The 13,561-nt window shown below is 40.6% G+C and overlaps 1 long non-coding RNA gene across 1 annotated transcript; it reads left to right on the plus strand.

The window, feature by feature from the left end:
* The first annotated feature begins 5,601 nt into the window (after window positions 1-5,601).
* Window positions 5,602-6,334, plus strand: LOC146717179 (uncharacterized). Its single transcript, XR_014922901.1, has 2 exons — window positions 5,602-5,920; window positions 6,091-6,334. It is a non-coding gene; the product is annotated as an uncharacterized LOC146717179 (long non-coding RNA).
* The last annotated feature ends 7,227 nt before the right edge of the window (window positions 6,335-13,561 follow it).

Raw genomic sequence — 13,561 nt, forward strand, 5'->3', positions numbered from 1 at the left:
GATCAACATCTCTGGCATTAATCGAATCAATTGAGGAGATTACGAATGCTATAGATCAGAAACAGTATGCAGCTGGAGTATTTCTGGATCTCAAGAAAGCATTCGACACAATCAATCATGACATATTAATTAATAAACTGGAACGGTATGGGATTAGGGGGGTTGTACTGCAATGGGTGAAAAATTATTTAAGTGACCGGAAACAATTTGTGAAGCTGGGTGTCCATTCCTCATCATGCTTGGACATTGCTTGTGGTGTTCCACAAGGCTCTGTACTGGGTCCAAAATTATTTATTATTTATATAAATGATATTTGTAAGGCATCTGATATATTAAAATTAGTATTATTTGCAGATGACACAAATGTTTTTTGTTCTGGGGGGAATCTAAAGGAGCTGCTGGATACAATTACTTCAGAAATGTGCAAAATTAAAAAATGGTTTAACAGGAACAAACTATCGCTAAATCTAAGTAAAACTAAAATTATCTTATTTGGGAATTCCCTTAGAAATGCACAAGTGCAGATTCATGTAGATGGTGTGGAAATTGAAAGAGTACTTGAACATAAGTTTCTTGGTGTGATTATAGATGATAAATTAAACTGGAAGTCTCATATAAATCATATACATAACAAAATTTCAAGAAGTGTCTCAATCTTGAGTAAAGTAAAACACATTCTGGACCACAAATCACTCCACATTCTCTATTGTTCCCTGATTGCACCGTATTTGAATTACTGTGCAGAGGTTTGGGGCAATACTTACAAATGTTCGCTATCATCAATCTTTATATTACAAAAAAGGGCCATAAGGATAATCCATAAAACTGGTTACAGAGATCATACAAATCCACTATTCTTAAAATCAAAAATTCTAAAATTCACAGATCTGGTTCATTTTCTCACAGCACAAATTATATATAAAGCAATAAATAACCTGCTTCCTGACAATATTCTAAAAATGTTTTCTAAAAGGGAACGGGGATACAATTTGAGGGGGGAATTAAATTTAAAACATCCTCGTATCCGTACAACATTAAAAAGTTTTTGCATCTCTGTGTGTGGAGTGAAGCTGTAGAACAGACTAAGTAAAGATATGAAGCAATGTCCAAGCATGGCGCAGTTTAAAAAGCGGTTTAAGGATATGGTTTTTACAGGGTACAGGGAAAAGGTAGAGATTTGATAGGGTGTTCTTGTCTAATATTTTCATGTGTGTGCGCATGCACGGGTTTGTTGGTATGGGTATATATATATATATATATATATATATATATATATATATATATATAATTGTAGGTTGTGTATCCTTGAGGTGTTAATGGGGTTATTGAAAATGTGTATATGTGCGTATGTGTGTATATACGTATGTATGGATAGATAGAAACATATATGTGTATATATATTAAAAAAAATTACACATAACATATAATGTAATTGCAGGGAGGTATTTCTGTAGTCTATTGATACTAGATAGTGGAAAAGGGGTGGGATTAAATGAGCTTATGCTTCTTCCTGCTCCTTTTTGAACATGGACGTTATTTGGAGTTGTGGTTGCTCGTTTTCCTTTTGTTTGCTTTGTTCATTTGTCTCTTTTAATTCTATTTTTTTTTATACTTTTTCAACATGTTCAAAATAAAGATTCAATCAATCAAGTTCAGGGCCTGGCTGTGGAGCCGAGAGCTGAGGTTAAGATAGCAGGATAATGCAGCTGTTTGTCTGTATCCACACTGTGGACTGTGCCTGCCACAGCTGACTGTGCATCAACTGACATTAGCTGATTATTGTATAAGTGGAACTGATGAGCAGGATCAGGCAAGCAGATTAACAAGCCCAAAGAACTGAACTACTCAGAACTGGTTCTTGATTCGATCCTCATATAGGGATATGTATGAAGTGGATTTTGAAACAACCTCCCAGTTACCGTGTTTTTTTGTACACACCCAACTCCAAAATAGGAACACTGTGTGAGAAAAAAAACAAAATGCGATGATCTGTAAATATTATAAACACTTATTTTATTCACAATAGAACATCGAAAAAATCAAGTTTTTAAACCTCTTGGCTGAATGGCATAAATCACCGTCAAAGGAGCTTGCAAAGAAAAGCGTCTGGACTTCTTTAAGTTGCTTGAAGACGTTTCACCTCTCATCCGAGAAGCTTCTTCAGTTCTAAGGTCAAATGGTGGGGAGTCCCAGATATAAACCTAGTGGGAGTATCCCTCCACAGAGGGACAAAAGGACCCCCTGATGATCCTCTAATCGCCTGAGCCAAGGTGTGAAACTGGGTGTGGGTCCCAATCAGCCAGGGTTTTGGGTGAGCTCATAAATCACCCTTTTTGTTTATTTTTTATTTCATCTTTAAAAGCGTTTACCTCGCCTTTGGTGTCATCCTTGTCAGCACAACTTCACATGTGTGGGTCTAAAGAGCTTGGCAAGAAAAGCATCTGGACTTCTTTAAGTTTCTTGAACACATTTCACCTCTCATCCAAGAAGCTTCTTCAGTTCTAAGAGCAACTGTCCCTAAGAGGTCCATGGGCCTCATAAGGGATGACAACATTGTTCCTTTTGTCCTTCTGGCCCTCCCTAGTTGGTGTCTTATCTTCTTTTCTGTGCATCTTTGCTGACTTGATGAAAGCTCAATTAGGATGACCGCATGTTTTAAGAGCCTCCATTACATGTGTGTGTTTCCTCATTTTCCCTTTTCAATTTAGGTGTGATCACCAGATTTAGTGATACTTCAATAAAAAACAAAGACGTGATCTAAATTTAGCTAATGGTCCCTTCAGGATCATCTCCTTGTGCACAACTGGACCTGCTATGATTTGACCACCTACTCTGCAGAAGTCCTGTTCTGGCTAATTAGCTACATGTATCCTTAACATGACTGAGCAGATAAACAAACCTAAATGCTCTTCATGTTTGTAACTTTAATTCTGTTTACTGTTATTTCCCATGTGAACCTATGTGAAGAAAAGTTCTTAGGTTCACTCTTCTCTTCATCATAATTGCTCCTTTGTAACTCTATTATCTACCACACACACACACACACACACACACACACACACACACACACACACACACACACACACACACACACACAGATACACACCAACAGGATTGCATCCATAAACCCACGTGTCCCTCTTGTAATTCCAGTATCGCTTTTTGCCTCGTTGCAGTATCTCAGCCACTCTTATCTCTGCATCCACATGTTCTCTGGCTCTCTCTCTCTTTCTCTCTAGGATCATTGGCTGTCTGTCAAATGATACCAGACCCAGGGATCACACACACACACACACACACACACACACACACACACACACACACACACACACACACACACACACACACACAAAGGGATCTGAGTTTTCTGGAGTTCTTCTTAATCCAAGGCACTCAAATGGGTTTCAGCCTCTTTGTTCTGTTGTTCTGTTGTTCTGGGCCAACAAAGATTAGGGAATACTTGTACTGATTCATCTGTAAGTAAAAGTGTAGATGTCTCCACAGTGGCCGTTGTTATTGAAATGAAGAGTAATAAATCGCTTGTGTGACAAACAGGAAGTGACCTCAAAAGTTAAAAATGAATGCTGTAGTTTTGTGGCCTGGATATGAAAAGAAACATTGGAAAATGACAATGAAGACAGCAGCTGACTTGGAGGAGACAGAGAGGGACAGTTGTGATCTCAGTCACTGTTCATTCTATCAGGAAATGGGAGACATCTATCTTGTGGGAACGGCAGCCTACGTGGCTGTGGAAACCTGTTGGTGTCCAATACTGAGTGTTCTGCCTCTGACAGCATGGATGACCCTGCCAGAAACAGTTCAGATTAGGAAAAGCTTTGTAACAAGGTTCTCATGGCACACACACTTTTCACATGGACATGAAAATAATTAAAGCAAAGAATAAAAAAAATACTGTGGCAGAAGTTCACGCACGTGAACAGACATGAACGCTGTGGTAATTCAGATCTTTAAATGATTTTGTTCAACTGCTCTTGGAACGATTTTACAAGCACAGTGTTGATCGAAAGGTTCATTACTGTTAGTTCATTAGTGATCATGATTGACTACAATTAGTATTTTCTATAATGGTTACTCCACCACATGTGCACACTCTTTAACAGAAAGCTTTTTTAATACAAAAATATCGTGATTAACGATGAATTTGTAAAATTTGCTTTTTCGCTAACAAACAGAAAAAATCTCACATTATTATAATGTTATAATTATTATAATGTATTTTATTTTTAGTATATATAAGTGTAATGTAGATGGAAGTAGCATTTGAAATATGTGTTGTGTGTGTAGTTATTTTTGTGTTTTGTTTTCACATTTTCATGTAATGAAATGTGCTATAAAAATAAAATTGTCATTGAGACACATTGAGATTCTGGGACATTTCAGATGACCCAAATAAAAGAAGGGATGGAAATCGAAATAAAAATTAGAGTTTTTTCTTTCCTTTTTTCATAGCCAGCAAGTACAAATAGTAGAGGAGATTGTATGATTCAGAGGGGATGAGAGATACTTCTTTAAAAGATGAGCTATCAGGTGAGAGCAGCTGCATCTCCATGCATAAATCAGGAGGAAAAAGGGACAGATAGTCAAGTGGTGTGATAAAGCCAGACACAAAGATATAGACCGAAAGTCATCACCAATTCAAAAGACTGAAATATAAGTGAGAGCAAAATGAGATGCAAATAGGAAAGCAAAATAACCCACAGAGAGACTGAGAGGAAAAACAGACGATGGCCCAAATAATCACCCAGTTCTATCAAACGCTCGCCTGGGCGTTTTCACGTCAAAACTTTCAAAGCGAAGACAAGTCTGAAGAAAAGAATGCAAGGGCATTATCTACCACAATACAAGCTTTATCGACAAACTCCCACCTTTTCTGATAAAGGAAGCCAGAACTACAGGGTAGACAGGCAGAGGGAAAAGGCAGTGCAAGGACATTCGTCGCCAACAACGATTTTGACAAAAACCGTAAACTCCTCAGTGTTTCTGTTTGGGCCTGTTTATCTGAGCACCACAGGGACATAAGAAAGAAGAACACATACTTCCAGATATAAGACTCTTCTCATTTCTTTGACTCTGAGGACCTGCTCGCCTCTATCTAATAGTCCTTCCTCTCCATCTCCAAACCGCTCGCCTCTCTGCTGTGTTTCTCTCTTGCTCTACCTCTTTCTTTTGCTTGCTTCAGTGTGTCTCACTCTAACACATGGTATTATTTTTTTACGTGTTTTCTCAAAGGTTGCACTCGTTTGTCTGGTGCTCAAATTTATTTTTCTTGCCAGTTATTCCAGCTAGTCTTACGGTGTGTTCACACCGAACGCGATAGAGGCAGGCAGAGCGTCAGGCTTACATGTAAAGTCAATGGAAAGGCGCGATGACCCGCGATTGCGGCTCCCGCGAAAATTCGGAAGCAGATTTGTGTCGCGAAAACGCGAAAACGCCTGAAACGCAAATTTATCATGTTTGGTTTTGATAACCCTCACGTCCAATAGAAAAAAACAGTACAAAAACACCCATAACTATGAGCCTCATTCGGAAATAGACACCTGCACCGCGAGGGAAAAAGGCGCACGAAAGTGGCAGGCAGATGAAGACAAACGGCGACATAATAATACTTTTACGTTTTGCAATCTACAAAGGTTTGCACTTTGAGAATCAATTGTGAGAACTGTGACCAATGTTCATGTGTGTGTGTGGAAAAAAGTGTATAAAGTGCGTGACCAGGGGCTAGTTATTCTGAGAACCCCTGCTGCAATAAATGAGGGACCACTGTCTACTCTATGATTATTATATTCAACCTGTTAACATTTAATACTGTATTGATAGAACCAACTGATTCTGAAGCAGAGCATCCCCTGTTGCTTCTCCTGGCTGCCCAGTCCCTGAGCTCCTGCTGCTGCACCCACAGGTATGTACAGCAAGCACTGATACCTTTTTACTCGGTGGGATTGCCTTGTGATCACCTTTACTAAATGTCTACAACCAATCTGATTATATCCTGTTTTTGTTTTTTTCAATGTTGAAATTAAAATCTAGTAGCAGTCTTCTCATTTCTTTGTGTTTTGTGCTGTTTTACAGGCCCACAGGGGAGGACGGCTCCGAGGCAGATGAGGGACAGGTCCCAGGACAGTCCATCGGTGGTGGAGCTGGAGCCACACCAGTCTCCAATGGAGCATTTCCTCCTCAGCCTTGTTCCTGCTCTGGAGAGCAGCTGGTCCTTTTTATTCCTGTCTCTCTGTAAATACTTATATTTTATATATTTATGTTTAATGTTTTTCTGTTTGAGAATTCTAATATTATTTCAAATAAATTTTTATAATGACTAATGTCTCAGTTCTACTACACAGCAAATGTTGGCACACGACTTGACACATGTAGAATTTATTTCATATTATACTAATGACAAAATATACTAATACAGTGGGATGCAAAAGTTTGGGCAACATTGTTAATAGACATCATTTTCCTGTATAAATCGTTGGTTGTTACAATAAAAAATGTCAGTTAAACACATCATACAGGAGACACGCACAGTGATATTTGAGAAGTGAAAAGAAGTTTACTGGATTTACAAGAAGTGTGCAATAATTGTTTAAACAAAATCAAGCAGGTGCATAAATTTGGGCACCACAAAAAAGAAATGAAATAAATATTTAGTGTATATCAATGTGTGTGTCTCCTATATGATATATAGGGTGCCTTTGTCTGGACGTGCTTCCCATCCAGAGCTGCACAGCACAGAGGGAAGTTCCAGCGCTCCTGGAATCCCTCTGTGATGGACCGCCAGTCTCCAGGTGAAGGCACAGCCATGAAGTCGTCCACTAGACAGTCCCAGATGGCCGTCGCTGCCTGGGGGGTGATCTGGTTCACCGTGGACACACCGACTCTGTAACTGAACGCTTGGTGCTGAAGGAGTCCGTGGTGACAAGGAACCTGGACAAAATTGTTCAAAATCAGTATTATGTGTACTGCAGTTACAAATAACATTATTCAAATTCCAAAATACTTTTGTGATGTCAGATTTAAATCAACAAACTTAAATCTTACATAAAACATTTTGTAATTATAAGGATAATTACAAAATGTATATTAGATAATATCTAAAACAGTTGTGTTTTGTTTTAACTTTAACATATTATAATTTGATTGGTAGCAACTTTTACAACTACAGTGAGCCAATCACTCATAATTCCTAAACATGTCAATCAGGTAGGAATGAAGTAAGACATTAATAGAAATAAAGAGTTGTATGTTGACATGTAGCCCTTTCCTTGCTTAAATCATTAATATTTTTGAAAAATTAATCTGTGATAAGACAGCTTATCAAGATAGAACCATGTAACTAAAGATGAACCAAACTGTTCAGTTTTATCTAACTCTGTTTTAATAAAGGCTGGTGACCCCTGTTATAGAGTCTGACAGCTGCAGGGATTATATACAAATATTCAACTATCCCAGAATCAAACCAGGTCTAAATAAAAAGGAGTGAGTATCACTACAAAGGTTAACTCAGTGGTCCTAATGCTACAGTTTGATATCAGCAAACACCGAGCGCATACATTGATGTGACACCACAGCCATGCTATCATCGCAAACACTGATAACAGCATAAATCGAATTAAATCGGGATTTGATGAGAGCTTCTGAGTATCACTAGAAATATTATAAATAGTCTCTGTACCACAGTTTGCTTTCAGTAAACACCGACAGCATTCACTGTTAGCATAGCACATCCATGTTAGCAGTGTATAAATGGATGGTTTAGCATATATTAGCACAGGTATCAATAAAGGACTACCGTATTAAATACTTTTACTAACCTCAGGCAGATGGACAGGCGCTCTGCAGGTGGGATTGAGCGCCTGTAATTGGTGTCTAGACGGGCGATTCTGGGACCGACGCGGGACAGCAGGTCCTCAAACTGGCCGAGTGAATGACGGTGATAGCGCTGGAATCTGCCGTCATCCAGGCGCAGCTCCTGGAGCAAGTGGTGAAACTCACCAAACTGCTCACACCTCTGGAGGACCTGATGGACCCAGGTACGGCGAGGACGTCCTTAACGCCGCTGCTCTGCTCTCCACAGTAAATAGAGAAGGGAGACTCTCTCTTCAAGCGCTAGCTCGACAGCTGATATCTTGCAAAGATACCGGTCTGGCACAACTTCCTCCCACATCCCTCCCACATTTCCGGTTCACGCGCGTTAAAATATGATATTTTGGGGCGCGATGGATTTTTCTTGGACACGCGTAGAGGTGCGAATGTGCACGGGTCAAATTAGGGGCGTTTGGGGCTTTTTATTCGCGTCCATCGCGTTCGGTGTGAACACACCGTTACTGATAAACAATAATGGTCATCCAACATGTCCAGGTAAGAGTTTAGCACTGTGGTTTTGCAGAACATGGGTTGTTGGTTTGAACCTCCTTGCTGTCTAGCTCTATCTATGTTTTTCTTGCACCTCTGTGAGCTTCCTCTGGCATCCTCCTATAGTCCAAAGATATACAGATTAAATTAACTAGTTATTTACTGTAAATGTTATTCTTCTAAAAAGAAATACACATTTAGTTTGGTTACCCTGTCAAATATACAACAAGTTAACAAAGTGTGCAGACTTTGTCAAGAGAAAAACAGTCATAGGACAGAATCCTAAATCCCAAAGGAGAACAAGGGGACCCACATTTTTCCTTGGATCTGGAGCTCCAGAAGGACACAAGAACTGGACCACAAGGCTTTCTAGCCTGGACACAACCAACAGAATGTTACCAGAGCAAACTAACTGGAGATTAAAGTTACTATCACAGCACAGTGTAGACAATCAAAATACCACCAAAAAACTGCTTATTTACACACTATTTTGTTTCACTCACGTTAAAATGATCATTATGATGGTTTTATTATATTACTGGATTATACACAGGTTACATGCTAACTTATAATGATACTTATTATACTGCATGATTCGCTTTAAAATGAGTGTCATATACACAAATCGGGGTGCGAATGCACGTTTGTGTCTGCGTGCGCCTGTTCGTCTGTGTTTATATGTCAGCTTGGGTCTTAGACTCTCTGGGAACATCTCAGGTTCTCCGAGGTATAGAGGCCTATCTCCCCTCACCACACTCCCTGCTGGTGGCTGATGTCCTCAGACGGTGGTTTGGTGGTTCTTGGTGTCTGGGGCTGGGGCTGGGCGCTCATGTATGTACCGACTCACTCCTGGTGGCCAATTGGCGGGGCCTGGCACCTGTGGCCCGGCTGGGCCCCTTCCCGGGGGTGGGGTGCCCTCAGGCCTCTGGGCCTGAGGACCGGTCCTCTCTGGCACAGCTGGCTGCCGGCAGAGCCCCGCAGTCACTGCAACCCCCTCTGGCCTCTTCTCCGTAGCTGCTGGGTGACCTCTCGTTTGGGGCTCTTCTCAGCTCTTCCCAGGAGGGTGGCACGGTTGCCCCCCGGTGGTCCTCCTTGGGTCCTCGTATTCTGGGGCCTCTGGATGTCTGGGGCCTGGATCTCCTCCATACCTGCTTCATGCCCTGGGGGACGGGGCTATGGCTCCCCACACTCCCTAGCAGATCACTACATGGAGAAACCTTTTGAATACAAGCATGCTGATCCACACAGGTGTGCACACAGGTCTTCACAGACACCAACTACACCTTTCTTGGCTGCTACCTCAAAGCACATTGTGCGCTGTCGATCTTGCGTGCTGCACAATAACATGTAATATTTAGTATCAACTCTTACCTACTGTTAGCTAGTTTGTTGTGATGGTGTCGTATTTATTATGTTGCTCTTTCTTGTTTGTTTTCTCTTTTGTTTTTTCTTATCTCCATACAGGTGACTCAGGTGTTTTGTTTCTTTTTTTTCTTCCCCCCTTTCTCACCATCTCTTCTCTCCTCTATTTTTCTTTCTCTCCCTCTCTTTCTTTCATTCTTTCTCCCTGTCCTACCCCCCAGTCATGTCTGTCCCGTCTGTAGCAACTGAAAATCAAATACATACATAATTATAATAAAGGTCAATCAAATGGACAAACATGGCAAGGCCATGATGATCCACTTGGTAAAGTAAATCCGCTTTGGCATCTTTCTTGGCCTTCAGACAACAATTCTGATGGCTAAAGATCCAAACGGGACAGGCAAAAAAAAAAAAATTACAAAATTAAAAAATAAAATGAGTGTCATAGAAGAGCGAATGCTGCCAACCTCTGCTATTCAGAAGTTTTCTTTCAACCTTTGTATAACTCAGAAATTGGAGCTATGTAATGTTGAGGTTAAATCTGTGGAAGCCATCTTACATTCAGGTTGGATTTGCACTTTTCTAAAACCAAAATTTTGTTTGATTCCAGCTGAATTCAAGTCATAAACATGGACTTGTTGCAATTAACACCTGCTTATTATAAAGGTACTAAGACCGAGGCCAGTTCCTTTCTGGGCTTGCTCATGCACCCATGTCATTTCAACATTTGCTTCTATTCTTGATAGTCTTTGATCTTTTCTTTCATCTGTTGGTCCTTCCCAATCTTTTCTCTCCCCACATCATATCATTTGACAAAAGGAAAGAAGATTTGACAAAGCAAAGAACAAAAGAACCTCCAGGGGATTCTGTTAAAGCCAATTTAAAAAACGAAGGGGCCACAGGCTTGCTGGAAGACAGAAAAATGAATGGAAAGGCTTACTGTGGTATAAAGCACAATCCAACCATACATGCTTAAAAACACACAGGTGGAGACAGAGCTGCATGTCTGCAAGTTTTTGCGTAACTTGTCAGAGTGAGCCAACTGCATGAATGGGAGGATGTGATAGACTTAAAGGGTATAAGATAAAAACGAAAAAGACACACATACACACACGTGGATGGAGACGAGACAACACATCAGTGGCTTTTCTGACTCTTTGGGAGGTGCCATAATGTGTTTTTTCCTCTCGCCGCTCATCTTTTCATCTGCCTGCTTTTTTCTTTCTTCAGTTGTCTGACTGGGACCCCAGAGTGGATATGAAACCGTCAACAACTTATCATGGATGCACACACCTTTTGTTCAGCTTTCACACATACACAGGAAAGCACTAAGTCGCTTATTGATAGAAGTACACACACACTCACAATGATCTTACACTGTATATATGAATACAACAACACAAATGGTCTTCCTCCGCTACACACACACACACACACACACACATATATATATATATACATATATATACATATATATATATATGTGTCAGACGCCAGCAAGGTGGAGGCGGAGTACTGGTTTGGGCTGGTATCATCAAAGATGAGCTTGTGGGGCCTTTTCGGGTTGAGGATGGAGTCAAGCTCAACTCCCAGTCCTACTGCCAGTTTCTGGAAGACACCTTCTTCAAGCAGTGGTACAGGAAGAAGTCTGCATCCTTCAAGAAAAACATGATTTTCATGCAGGACAATGCTCCATCACACGCGTCCAAGTACTCCACAACATGGCTGCCAAGAAAGGGTATAAAAGAAGAAAAACTAATGACATGGCCACCTTGTTCACCTGATCTGAACCCCATTGAGAACCTGTGGTCCATCATCAAATGTGAGATTTACAAGGAGGGAAAACAGTACACCTCTCTGAACAGTGTCTGGGAGGCTGTGGTTGCTGCTGCATGCAATGTTGATGGTGAACAGATCAAAACACTGACAGAATCCATGGATGGCAGGCTTTTGAGTGTCCTTGCAAAGAAAGGTGGCTATATTGGTCGCTGATTTGTTTTTGTTTTGTTTTTGAATGGCAGAAATGTATATTTGTGAATGTGGAGATGTTATATTGGTTTCAATAATAAAATTATTCCTCAAAAATACAACTTGCCTAATAATTCTGCACTCCCTGTATATATATATATATATATATATATATATATATATATATATATTAGGGGTGCAACGATATTCGTATCGATATTGAACCGTGTACGCATATGTATCGAACAATACAAAATTTGTAATTTATTTTATCAACTTTCCTTCTGACAATGCTGTCTGTGTTGAGTGCTCAGTGAATCTGCGTTCGACTACTCCGCCTAGGCTGCACTGTCGAGCGCAGATCCACTGAGAGCTCAACACAGACAGCATCATCAGAAGGAAGAGCGCAGGGCAAGCTAGCGAGACAGAAGTTAAGCTCTCCTTGCAACATGGCAAATTGAACCTTCCCCACCCTCATTCAGATCTGGCGTTTGGAACTATTTTGGTTTTCATGTGACGTATGACCCTGAAGGTAAGCGCTCATGGACTAAAGTAAAACAGTATGTTGGATGTGCCACGCAATGCTTAATTACATGGGTGGGAACTAGTGTGTTATCGCAGTTAGCTCGTTAACGTGTTGGCCGTCTAGCCCCATGCACGGGGCGATCAGGGGTAGCTCGTTAACGGAGATTTGCCGTGTTGTGGCGTTAAGGTCATTTCAACGAGATTAACCTGAAAGCACTAGTGGGAACACAACGAATATGACTGCACATTTACATCATCCTAGTGCAAAGACAAGTGGAAGCAGACAAAAACAACAAGCATGCTACAAACTTTACCCGAGTCATTTAGACAGCCGTTAGCACATGATTCTCCTTATGGGGACCTGATATGTTTAATATGCTGCTGAGAATATAGCCCAGAAGAAGCGTATAGTATAGCTTTTATTTTGGAAAGAGCCATTTCTTTGTAATAAACTCTCTTTTCCAAAGATGAGTGATTCCTCAATCAGATACAGGGCTCGCAATATCGCTAGCCCGACGTCCTGGGGCTAGCGATTTTTCCAGTCGGGCTACCAAAATCTAACTCTGCCCTGCCCGTCCGGCTATCGTAGGAAGCAAAAATATATGTCAATGCTTTTGCATTCTTTCGGAAATGTAGCTGGGTAATTATGTCATTGGCATCGGTGAGCCACTGTCAATATGTGACATATTGAAATCGCGTTTGAATTTGCGCTTGCTTTTTTGCTTTCACTTTGCAATCGCGCGAACTGTGTATAGAGAGCGACAGCACTGATTGGTGAGTGATGATAATTTGCGCACCAATTCCTCTCGTTAGCTTACTATGCAAACATGACAAGTGAAATCTCCCGCAGCAAGCTTAAACATGTGAGAGGTTGATCGCGCAGAGAATCGCTGAGCTTATGTGAGTGCGTGTGTAAAAGCAGCAGGATATATATTTTAGTTCTGCTGAGCCAAATAAGACAGGTCAGGGTGAAGAAGTGACAGCCAAAGAAAAGCTTACCACAAAACGGAAAAGTTAAGACAACTCAGACTATAAGGCAAAAAAGAAAGTGCAGCTTTATGGTTTCATGGACAAAATAATTTCTGTGGCTGCGATATGATGAGCTAAATAACCAGGGCTGCACATAAGTGGTCCGCAGGTGCGCATTCGCTGTCAAAATAATAAACACGCACAAGGGTTAGGGTTAAATTTAAAAACTGTACTTTTGAGTTAAAACATATATTTATAAATTTAATAAATGACAAATTAAAAAGGCATGAACATTTTTTTTTGTATCGAAAAAATATCGAACCGTGACACCAAAGTATCGAACCGAAACGAACCGTGAATTTTG

Source organism: Copadichromis virginalis, linkage group LG2 (assembly GCF_057382275.1).
Source record: "Copadichromis virginalis isolate Kocher_CV1m ecotype Utaka linkage group LG2, C_Virginalis_male_GT1.1, whole genome shotgun sequence".
Lineage (NCBI taxonomy): Eukaryota > Metazoa > Chordata > Actinopteri > Cichliformes > Cichlidae > Copadichromis > Copadichromis virginalis.